This window comes from Bombina bombina, chromosome 5 (assembly GCF_027579735.1).
Source record: "Bombina bombina isolate aBomBom1 chromosome 5, aBomBom1.pri, whole genome shotgun sequence".
Taxonomy (NCBI): domain Eukaryota; kingdom Metazoa; phylum Chordata; class Amphibia; order Anura; family Bombinatoridae; genus Bombina; species Bombina bombina.
Genome location: NC_069503.1, coordinates 742,552,204 through 742,564,777, shown reverse-complemented (window position 1 = coordinate 742,564,777; position 12,574 = coordinate 742,552,204).

Genomic DNA, 12,574 nt, shown 5'->3' with positions numbered 1-12,574 from the left:
AAATGCTTGGTTCCTTGGATCTGCATACAATAGATAGTACTGATCCTGCCTCTTGTATATTTCATCTTCATTGTTTTATTGTCTATGTTATATTACGCCGGATTATATCCATGGCAATTGTAAAATTATCATTTATACTAATAAAGCTTGTTGGAAAAAAAAAAAATACACTTTATTTAACACGTTGAAGAAATATGGCATACAGGCTTAGGTCCATATTTATCAAGCTCCGAACTTGAAGGGCCCTGTTTCTGGCGAGTCTTCAGGTCGGATCTGGTCCGCAAGACCTTTAATAAATAGGGGCCTTAGTATCAAATTCAAATATTTTCTTGTTTTAACAACTACGTGTAGATATACCAACAAGCCCTAAGGATTAGTATATGTTAGCATATGTTATTGTTTAAAGGGACAGTCAAGTCAAGCAAAACATTAATTATTTAAATATGAAATGCAATTTTCTTTTAATTTCTATTAAACTTGTATCCCCAGTTTATCTTTGTTCTCTTGGTGTTCTTAGTTGAAAGCTAAACCTAAGAGTTTCATCTGCTCATTTCTTAGACCTTAAAGTGTGCCTCATCTGAATGCATTTTGACCACTAAAGGGCATTAGTTAATGTGTTTCATATAGAAAACATTGAGCTCATGCAGTGTAGTTACCCTGGAGTGATCACTGATTGACTGAAATGCAGGTCTGTGAAAAGAACAGAAATAAGTGGTCATTTTGCAGAGGCATAGACACAAGGTTAATCACAGAAGTAAAACATGTATCCTCTCCTCCTCCCTCTCTCCTGCCTAAACTCCTGCCTAACCTCCTCTACAAGCTCATCCCTAAACTCAGCCCTAGCCTCCTGCCTAATGAGCTCTAATAGTTGTGGGCTAATTTGCCCCCTATCCCCCCTCCCGACATACTCAAACAAAATGTGAATGTGCCCAAATGAAAGGAGGTAAAAATAATGAACAAAAAGTAAAAAGTGCTCAAAGTGTGAATGGGATATAAATAAAAGAGGGTAAGGGGTATTAAACAGACAAACGTATTTGTTGAAAAAGACGAAAATGAGGATATGTAAACAATGCGTTTTTGCAAAACAAAACAAAAATAAAACTATGGGATGGGAATAGGATGAAAGGGAATGGGGTATGGGATGAAAGGGAATGAGGTATGGGATGAAAGGGAATGAGGTATGGCATGAAAGGGAATGAGGTATGGAGTGTAGTATGAGAAGGAATGGGGTATGGAGTGTATGGAGTGTTAGTGATAAGTGTATGTATGTATTGAATGTGTTTGCGTGTAAATTTGCTTATATAATGAATGTAGGAACAAAACACTTGCACAGTCACCCAAACAAACTCTCGCTCACTAACTCATTCTCTCACTAACTCTCACACTAACTCACACTCTCACACTAACTCACACTCTCACACTAACTAACTCTCACACTAACTAACTAACTCACACTAACTAACACTCTCACAGTCAGCCAAACAAACTCTCGCTCACTAACTCACTCTCTCACTAACTCTCACACTAACTCACACTCTCACACTAACTCACACTCTCACACTAACTCACACTCTCACACTAACTAACTAACTCTAACACTAATTAACTCTCACACTAACTAACTGTCACTAAATTACACTAAATCTCTCTACTCTCAAATCTCTCCAAAACCTCCAACGTCTAGACCTGCACCTAACTTGAAAAAGCAATACAGTCAAATGTTTAATGATGTACCTGTTTGCAAAGTAAAGGAGGTTCAGGTGTGCTTTCTTTGTAAGTAGTATGTGTGCAATGTGTATTAGCTTTTTGAATTTGCGCATGCTCATATTGAGTTTGTAAATGCACCTATGTATTTGTGTAATGTGTATAATGTGATGATGTCATAGTGATCGTTTTGCATAACATTCTCCAAAAGTAGTATCTCTAAATATAAATGCTGATTTGTGATGGTCTCGTATTTGTCAAGTGCTGTAAATGTTTATTTATACTAATGTTACGTGATCTGCAATGCGAATGTTTTGTTTGTGTATCAGTGTGCAATTATTTTTTCATGTTGTTTTGTTCCGTGTTGCAAGATCTCAACTTATTTAGCGATTCATCGTTTAGTGTAAATGTTGTGCATTATTTTTTGCTTACGATTTTGAATGTTGAATGCGTATGTGCTATGTTGCTTGAGTGATTGTTGTTTGTACATTTGAACTGAGTGTTTTTGTTGTGCATTATTTCATATACGTAATATGACAGAGCAGTGTGTATTTCTCGGGAGATCGAGTGTTAGATGAAAAATCCGTGATTAGTTCATTTAGCATTGATTTCTATGGGAGAACCTTTAACGCGCCCATAATTACGCTTATTAAGTAAACGCGGTACTCGTGTTACCGCAATGCGTTACGAGGTTGTTTTCAGACTCGTAATACCTACATTATAAAAGATACGCAATGGAAATAATGTACACGATATTAGTGAGCAGTCATAACGCAAAACTCGTAATCTGGCTGAATATGACTGGAGGAAATTCAATACAGCTCACCATCCATTTAACACCATACCTACAGTAAAGCATGGAGGTGGTAATATCCTATTATAGGTGTATTTCTCTGCAGCAGGCACTGGAGCACTTGTCAGGATAGAAGGAATAATGGATGGGTCAAAATACCATCAAATTATTGAGGAAAATCTGCTGCCCTCTACCAGGAAGTTGTCAATGGGAAGAAGGTCTACCTTCCAACAGGACAATGACCCAAAGCACACAGCAAAAATGACCACTAGACATGTGCGGTTCGTTTCGGATTAATTCGGAAATTCGGTAAATTCGGTAAATTCGGAGATTTGGATCGATTCGGATTTCCGAATTAAAATACTTCCGAATCTACCGAATGAATCCGAAATAGCTGCCGTATCTCCGAATAAATCCGAATTAGCTCGGTAAAATTCGGCATTTCCCCATAGGAAACAATGGGAGTTTCGGCTGAAAAAAAACTAACACCGCAGCCCCATTGTTTCCTATGGGGAAACACTAAGTCTGCACCTAACACCCTAACATGTACCCCGAGTCTCTAAACACCCCTAATCTAACACTTATTAACCCCTAATCTGCCGCCCCCGCTATCGCTGACACCTGCATTATTTTATTAACCCCTAATTTGCCGACCGAATATCGCCGCCACCTACATTATAACTATTAACCCCTAATCTGCTGTCCCTAACACCACCGACCCCTACATTATAGTTATTAACCCCTAATCTGCCGCCCCCGCTATCGCTGACACCTGCATTATTTTATTAACCCCTAATCTGCCGACCCGATATCGCCGCCGCCTACATTATAGTTATTAACCCCTAATCTGCTGTCCCTAACACCGCCGACCCCTACATTATAGTTATTAACCCCTAATCTGCCCCCCCCAACGTCGCCGCAATCTAACTACAAGTATTAACCCCTAATCTGCCGACCCGATATCGCCGCCGCCTACATTATAGCTATTAACCCCTAATCTGGTGTCCCTAACACCGCCGACCCCTGTATTATAGTTATTAACCCCTAATCTGCCCCCCCCAACGTCGCCGCAATCTAACTACAAGTATTAACCCCTAATCTGCCGACCGCAAATCGCCGCTACTATAATAAATGTATTAACCCCTAAACCGCCGCACTCCCGCCTCACAAACACTATAATACATTTTATTAACCCCTAATCTGCCCTCCCTAACATCGCCGCCACCTACCTACAATTATTAACCCCTAATCTCCCGCCCCCAACGTCGCCGCTACTATAATAAGGTTATTAACCCCTAAACCTAAGTCTAACCCTAACACTAACACCCCCCTAACTTAAATATAATTTAAATAAAACGAAAAAAGTTTACTATAGTTAAATAAATGAATACTATTTAAAACTAAAGACTTACCTGTAAAATAAACCCTAATATAGCTACAATATAACTAATAGTTACATTGTAGCTATTTTAGGATTTATTTTTATTTTACAGGTAACTTTGTATTTATTTTAACTAGGTACAATAGTTATTAAATAGTTAATAACTATTTAATAACTACCTAGCTAAAATAAATACAAATTAACCTGTAAAATAAATCCTAACCTAAGTTACAATTACACCTAACACTACACTATCATTTAATTAATTAAATAAATGAATCATATTTAAAACTAAATACTTACCTGTAAAATAAACCCTAATATAGCTGCAATATAACTAATATTTACATTGTAGCTATTTTAGCATTTATATTTATTTTACAGGCAACTTTGTATTTATTTTAACTAGGTACAATAGCTATTAAATAGTTATTGACTAATTAATAGCTACCTAGTTAAAATAATTACAAAATTACCTGTAAAATAAATCCTAACCTAAGTTACAATTAAACCTAACACTACACTATCATTAAATAAATTAACTACAAGTACCTACAATTATCTACAATTAAATAAACTAAAGTACAAAACCCCCCCACTAAATTACAAAAAATAAAAAACCACTAAATTACAAAAAATAAAAAAATATTACAAGAATTTTAAACTAATTACACCTAATCTAAGCCCCCTAATAAAATAACAAAGCCCCCCAAAATAAAAAAAAATTCCCTACCCTATACTAAATTACAAAAGTTAACAGCTCTATTACCTTACCAGCCCTGAACAGGGCCCTTTGCGGGGCATGCCCCAAAGAAAACAGCTCTTTTGCCTGTAAAAAAAAAACACAACCCCCCCCCCACATTACAACCCACCACCCACATACCCCTACTCTAACCCAAACCCCCCTTAAATAAACCTAACACTACCCCCCTGAAGATCTCCCTACCTTGAGTCGTGTTCACCCAGCCGGGCCGAAGTCTTCATCCGATGGGGCAGAAGAGGACATCCAGACCGGCAGAAGTCTTCATCCAAGCGGGGCAAGAAGAGGTCTTCCATCCATCATACAAGTACCAAAATACAAACAAACACTAAATTACCAAAAATAATAAAATATTACAATAATTTTAAACTAATTACACCTAATCTAAGCCCCCTACTAGCTATTAATATAGCTTCAATATAACTAATAGTTACATTGTAGCTATTTTAGGATTTATATGTATTTTACAGGCAACTTTGTATTTATTTTAACTAGGTACAATAGTTATTAAATAGTTAATAACTATTTAATAACTACCTAGCTAAAATAAATACAAATTTACCTGTAAAATAAATCATAACCTAAGTTACAATTACACCTAACACTACACTATCATTAAATTAACTAAATAAATGAATCCTATATAAAACTAAAGACTTACCTGTAAAATAAACCCTAATATAGCTGCAATATAACTACTAGTTACATTGTAGCTATTTTAGCATTTATATTTATTGTACAGGCAACTTTGTATTCATTTTAACTAGGTTCAATAGCTATTAAATAGATATTGACTATTTAATAGCTACCTAGTTAAAATAATTACAAAATTACCTGTAAAATAAATCCTAACCTAAGTTAGAATTAAACCTAACACTACACTATCATTAAATAAATTAACTACAAGTACCTACAATTAAATACAATTAAAAAAACTAAACTAAAGTACAAAAACCCCCCCACTAAATTACAAAAAATAAAAAAATATTACAAGAATTTTAAACTAATTACACCTAATCTAAGCCCCCTAATAAAATAACAAAGCCCCCCAAAATAAAAAAATGCCCTAACCTATACTAAATTACAAAAGTTAACAGCTCTATTACCTTACCAGCCCTGAACAGGGCCCTTTGCGGGGCATGCCCCAAAGAAAACAGCTCTTTTGCCTGTAAAAAAAAAAACACAATCCCCCCCCCCACATTACAACCCACCACCCTCATACCCCTACTCTAACCCAAACCCCCCTTAAATAAACCTAACACTACCCCCCTGAAGATCTCCCTACCTTGAGTCGTGTTCACCCAGCCGGGCCGAAGTCTTCATCCGATGGGGCAGAAGAGGACATCCAGACCGGCAGAAGTCTTCATCCAAGCGGGGCAAGAAGAGGTCTTCCATCCATCAGAAAAGTAAAAAAAAACAAACAAACACTAAATTAGCAAAAATAATAAAATATTACAATAATTTTAAACTAATTACACCTAATCTAAGCCCCCTACTAGCTATTAATATAGCTACAATATAACTAATAGTTACATTGTAGCTATTTTAGGATTTATATTTATTTTACAGGCAACTTTGTATTTATTTTAACTAGGTACAATAGCTATTAAATAGTTAATAACTATTTAATAACTACCTAGCTAAAATAAATACAAATTTACCTGTAAAATAAACCCTAACCTAAGTTACAATTACACCTAACACTACACTGTCATTAAATTAACTAAATAAATTAATCCTATATAAAACTAAATACTTAAATGTAAAATAAACCCTAATATAGCTACAATATAACTAATAGTTACATTGTAGCTATTTTAGCATTTATATTTATTTTACAGGCAACTTTGTATTTATTTTAACTAGGTACAATAGCTATTAAATAGATATTTACTGTTTAATAGCTACCTAGTTAAAATAATTACAAAATTACCTGTAAAATAAATCCTAATCTAAGTTACTATTAAACCTAACACTACACTATCATTAAATAAATTAACTACAAGTACCTACAATTAAATACAATGAAATAAACTAAACTAAAGTACAAAAAAACAAACACTAAATTACAAAAAATAAAAAAAATTACAAGAATTTTAAACTAATTACACCTAATCTAAGCCCCCTAATAAAATAACAAAGCCCCCCAAAATAAAAAAATGCCCTACCCTATACTAAATTACAAAAGTAATCAGCTCTATTACCTTACCAGCCCTTAAAAGGGCCTTTTGCGGGGGCATGCCCCAAAGAAAACAGCTCTTTTGCCTGTAAAAAAAAACACAATACCCCCCCACATTACAACCCACCACCCACATACCCCTACTCTAACCCAAACCCCCCTTAAATAAACCTAACACTACCCCCCTGAAGATCTCTCTACCGTGTCTTCACCCAGCGGGCCGAAGTCTTCATCCGATCGGGCAGAAGAGGACATCCAGACCGTCAGAAGTCTTCATCCAAGCGGGGCAAGAAGAGGTCTTCCATCCATCAGAAGTCTTGATCCAGGCAGCATCTTCTCTGTTCATCCATCCGGAGCGGAGCGGCAGCATCCTGAAGACATCCCACGCAGAGCATCCTCTTCTTTCTTGATCCGACGACTAAGTGACTGTACCTTTAAGTGACGTCATCCAATATGGCGTCCCTTGAATTCCGATTGGCTGATAGGATTCTATCAGCCAATCGGAATTAAGGTAGGAAAAATCTGATTGGCTGATTCAATCAGCCAATCAGATTCAAGTTCAATCCGATTGGCTGATGGAATCAGCCAATCAGATTGACCTCGCATTCTATTTGCTGTTCCGATCAGCCAATAGAATGCGAGCTCAATCTGATTGGCTGATTGGATCAGCCAATCGGATTGAACTTGAATCTGATTGGCTGATTGAATCAGCCAATCAGATTTTTCCTACCTTAATTCCGATTGGCTGATAGAATCCTATCAGCCAATCGGAATTCAAGGGACGCCATCTTGGATGACATCACTTAAAGGTACAGTCACTTAGTCGTCGGATCAAGAAAGAAGAGGATGCTCTGCGTGGGATGTCTTCAGGATGCTGCCGCTCCGCTCCGGATGGATGAACAGAGAAGATGCTGCCTGGATCAAGACTTCTGATGGATGGAAGACCTCTTCTTGCCCCGCTTAGATGAAGACTTCTGCCGGTCTGGATGTCCTCTTCTGCCCCATCGGATGAAGACTTCGGCCCGCTGGGTGAAGACACGGTAGGGAGATCTTCAGGGGGGTAGTGTTAGGTTTATTTAAGGGGGGTTTGGGTTAGATTAGGGGTATGTGGGTGGTGGGTTGTAATGTGGGGGGTGGGTATTGTGTTTTTTTTTACAGGCAAAAGAGCTGTTTTCTTTGGGGCATGCCCCGCAAAAGGCCCTTTTAAGGGCTGGTAAGGTAATAGAGCTGATTACTTTTGTAATTTAGTATAGGGTAGGGCATTTTTTTTATTTTGGGGGGCTTTGTTATTTTATTAGGGGGCTTAGATTAGGTGTAATTAGTTTAAAATTCTTGTAATTTTTTTTATTTTTTGTAATTTAGAGTTTGTTTTTTTTGTACTTTAGTTTAGTTTATTTCATTGTATTTAATTGTAGGTACTTGTAGTTAATTTATTTAATGATAGTGTAGTGTTAGGTTTAATAGTAACTTAGGTTAGGATTTATTTTACAGGTAATTTTGTAATTATTTTAACTAGGTAGCTATTAAACAGTAAATATCTATTTAATAGCTATTGTACCTAGTTAAAATAAATACAAAGTTGCCTGTAAAATAAATATAAATGCTAAAATAGCTACAATGTAACTATTAGTTATATTGTAGCTATATTAGGGTTTATTTTACAGGTAAGTATTTAGTTTTATATAGGATTAATTTATTTAGTTAATTTAATGACAGTGTAGTGTTAGGTGTAATTGTAACTTAGGTTAGGGTTTATTTTACAGGTAAATTTGTATTTATTTTAGCTAGGTAGTTATTAAATAGTTATTAACTATTTAATAGCTATTGTACCTAGTTAAAATAAATACAAAGTTGCCTGTAAAATAAATATAAATCCTAAAATAGCTACAATGTAACTATTAGTTATATTGTAGCTATATTAATAGCTAGTAGGGGGCTTAGATTAGGTGTAATTAGTTTAAAATTATTGTAATATTTTATTATTTTTGCTAATTTAGTGTTTGTTTGTTTTTTTGTACTTTTCTGATGGATGGAAGACCTCTTCTTGCCCCGCTTGGATGAAGACTTCTGCCGGTCTGGATGTCCTCTTCTGCCCCATCGGATGAAGACTTCGGCCCGGCTGGGTGAACACGACTCAAGGTAGGGAGATCTTCAGGGGGGTAGTGTTAGGTTTATTTAAGGGGGGTTTGGGTTAGAGTAGGGGTATGTGGGTGGTGGGTTGTAATGTGGGGGGGGGATTGTGTTTTTTTTTTTACAGGCAAAAGAGCTGTTTTCTTTGGGGCATGCCCCGCAAAGGGCCCTGTTCAGGGCTGGTAAGGTAATAGAGCTGTTAACTTTTGTAATTTAGTATAGGTTAGGGCATTTTTTTTTTTTGGGGGGGGGGCTTTGTTATTTTATTAGGGGGCTTAGATTAGGTGTAATTAGTTTAAAATTCTTGTAATATTTTTTTATTTTTTGTAATTTAGTGTTTGTTTTTTTTTGTAATTTAGTGGGGGGGTTTTGTACTTTAGTTTATTTAATTGTAGGTACTTGTAGTTAATTTATTTAATGATAGTGTAGTGTTAGGTTTAATTGTAACTTAGGTTAGGATTTATTTTACAGGTAATTTTGTAATTATTTTAACTAGGTAGCTATTAAATAGTCAATAACTATTTAATAGCTATTGTACCTAGTTAAAATAAATACAAAGTTGCCTGTAAAATAAATATAAATGCTAAAATAGCTACAATGTAACTATTAGTTATATTGTAGCTATATTAGGGTTTATTTTACACGTAAGTCTTTAGTTTTAAATAGGATTCATTTATTTAACTATAGTAAACTTATTTCGTTTTATTTAAATTATATTTAAGTTAGGGGGTGTTAGTGTTAGGGTTAGACTTAGGTTTAGGGGTTAATAACCTTATTATAGTAGCGGCGACGTTGGGGGCGGGAGATTAGGGGTTAATAATTGTAGGTAGGTGGCGGCGATGTTAGGGAGGGCAGATTAGGGGTTAATAAAATGTATTATAGTGTTTGCGAGGCGGGAGTGCGGCGGTTTAGGGGTTAATACATTTATTATAGTGGCGGCGATTTGCGGTCGGCAGATTAGGGGTTAATACTTGTAGTTAGATTGTGGCGACGTTGGGGGGAGGCAGATTAGGGGTTAATAACTATAATGTAGGGGTCGGCGGTGTTAGGGACAGCAGATTAGGGGTTAATAGCTATAATGTAGGCGGCGGCGATATCGGGTCGGCAGATTAGGGGTTAATACTTGTAGTTAGATTGCGGCGACGTTGGGGGGGGGGCAGATTAGGGGTTAATAACTATAATGTAGGGGTCGGCGGTGTTAGGGACAGCAGATTAGGAGTTAATAGCTATAATGTAGGCGGCGGCGATATTGGGTCGGCAGATTAGGGGTTAATACTTGTAGTTAGATTGCGGCGACGTTGGGGGGGGCAGATTAGGGGTTAATAACTATAATGTAGGGGTCGGCGGTGTTAGGGACAGCAGATTAGGGGTTAATAGCTATAATGTAGGTTGCGGCGATATCCGATCGGCAGATTAGGGGTTAAATAATGTTATTAAGGGTTTGCGATGTGGGGGGGCCTCGGTTTAGTGGTTCATAGGTAGTTTATGGGTGTTAGTGACTTAGTGTACTAAATGGGTGTTAGTGTACTAAAAACATACCGAATTTCGGAACCGAATAGAACCGAATTCAGCCGAATCCGAATAAATCCGAAACGAATTTATTCGGATCCGAATAAATCCGAAACGAATTTATTCAAATTTTGCCGAATCCGATTCGATCCGAAACGAAATTCGAAAAGTCCGAATCGATCCGAACCGAAAACGAACCGAATTTTTTAGCCGTGCACATGTCTAATGACCACACAGTGGTTGAAGGAGAAAAAGGAGAATGTCCTTGCATGGCCTAGTCAGACCACATTGAATATCTGTGGCATGACTTGAAGAACGCAGTCCACAAACAGTCATGATCAAATGTAACGGATCTGGAGCAGTTCTGCAAAGAAGAGTGGGCAAATATTGCACAGTCTAGATGTGCAAAGATAGTAGAGGCATATCCCAACAGACTAAAGGCTGTAATTAAACAAAAGGTGGTTCAACAAAATACTGAAACAAGGGGGTGATCCTTTTTCCAACTCAGTAATTCTGTTTTTGAATTGTCTTTATTTTTGCCTGACATGTTGGTGTTATATCTTTCACTTTGAGTAATTACAACTGGATAAACAAAAACTGTGTCTGTCTTTATTTTAGGCTGCAAAGCAACAGAATGTGATTATTTTCGAGGGGGCTGATTCTTTTCAATACCCACTGTATGTCTATACATATCAGGGGCGTATTTAGGTTTTGTGCTGCCCTAGGCACTCAAAATTCTGCTGCCCCCCCCCCCCACCCCAGGTTTAAGGCCTTTTTTTAGACATAATATTTTTGGGGCAGGGTGTAAAAAATAAAAAAAATAATGTCTTTTTAAGTAGATGTTCACCAGGGCTTGCATTCACTCTGGTCACACACACACACACATATATATATATATATATATATATATATATATATATATATATATTGTTAATAGAAAGAGAAAATCAAGTAATGGCGCACAGCTGATTACTATTGATCAATAAATTGAAGTATTGTCAATATCAATGTATTGCTGATTGATATGTCATACAAATAAAAGTAAAAATAAAGTGCATATGTCCATAAAATTGGTTTTGAGCTCAAGTTATTTCTTATGCTTCAACAGTTTTTATCCTTCTAGGGTAAGTAAGATGTGCTTACCAGAAAGTACCTCAATCCTATGAGGTAAGGTGTCAGCCTTTTTTGGGGGTTTACAGATGGTTCTTGGACTCTTGTCGAGATGAAAAAAACTTTTCTTTTCTTTTGAATTGTGTAATCTTGCAATTTCTGCAGTATGCCTTTAATGGAAATCCTGGACTCTCTTGTGAAGATGTTACAGCTGGATGTAATTTGACAAACAGTAATGGAGACTCCTGGACTCTTTTCTTTTCTTTTCCCTATGGTGGTAAGGATCTTTATCTTGTATCAGATCATTCCATGGATCATAAAGGAGAAATAAGAGACAAATACATAGCGTAATACAGTTAAGATAAAAATGGTGTTTATTTTACACGATCAGTTATGCTTACATTTGTCAACCTCAATCATTTATGAGGTAAGATAAAGGCACATAGAATATCTTTGTTTTCTTATTCCTTGTAGTTGATGACACTGTGTGTCTGGGTAAAAGCCGTTTTTTTTAAAAACTTATATATAGCCCCTAAAAATGGGGTACTTTATATGCTGTCAATTGTGTGACTCTGTGTATATATGGTCACAATATGTCCGATATAAATTAATAGGCAAGGTGGTAGGTGTTGTGGCTAATTGTTACTGATAAAATATAGCCTAGATGCAATTCAATCAGAGTTGTAAATGCATATTATACTTTACCACCTTGCTGAAGTGCTAGTTGAAAGTTTTTCTGTGAAATTATTTTCTTTGGATCAGAAAATGCCGTATTGGAACTTAGAAGTCCGCCCGCTTTCTTCAAATTCTTACGCGTTTCGAAGTGATACAACACTTCTTCGTCAGAGAATAGAAAGTGTAATGGGCTATGAACGGCTTGTCAGTTTTTAAAGGATAGAAATTGGGCGCGTTTTTTCTCCTTCTAGTTCCAATACGGCTGTTTTGCGTGTGACGTCAAGCGTAATGACGTTTGTCTCAATGTTGTCATGGAAACGCTTGGTTATTAGG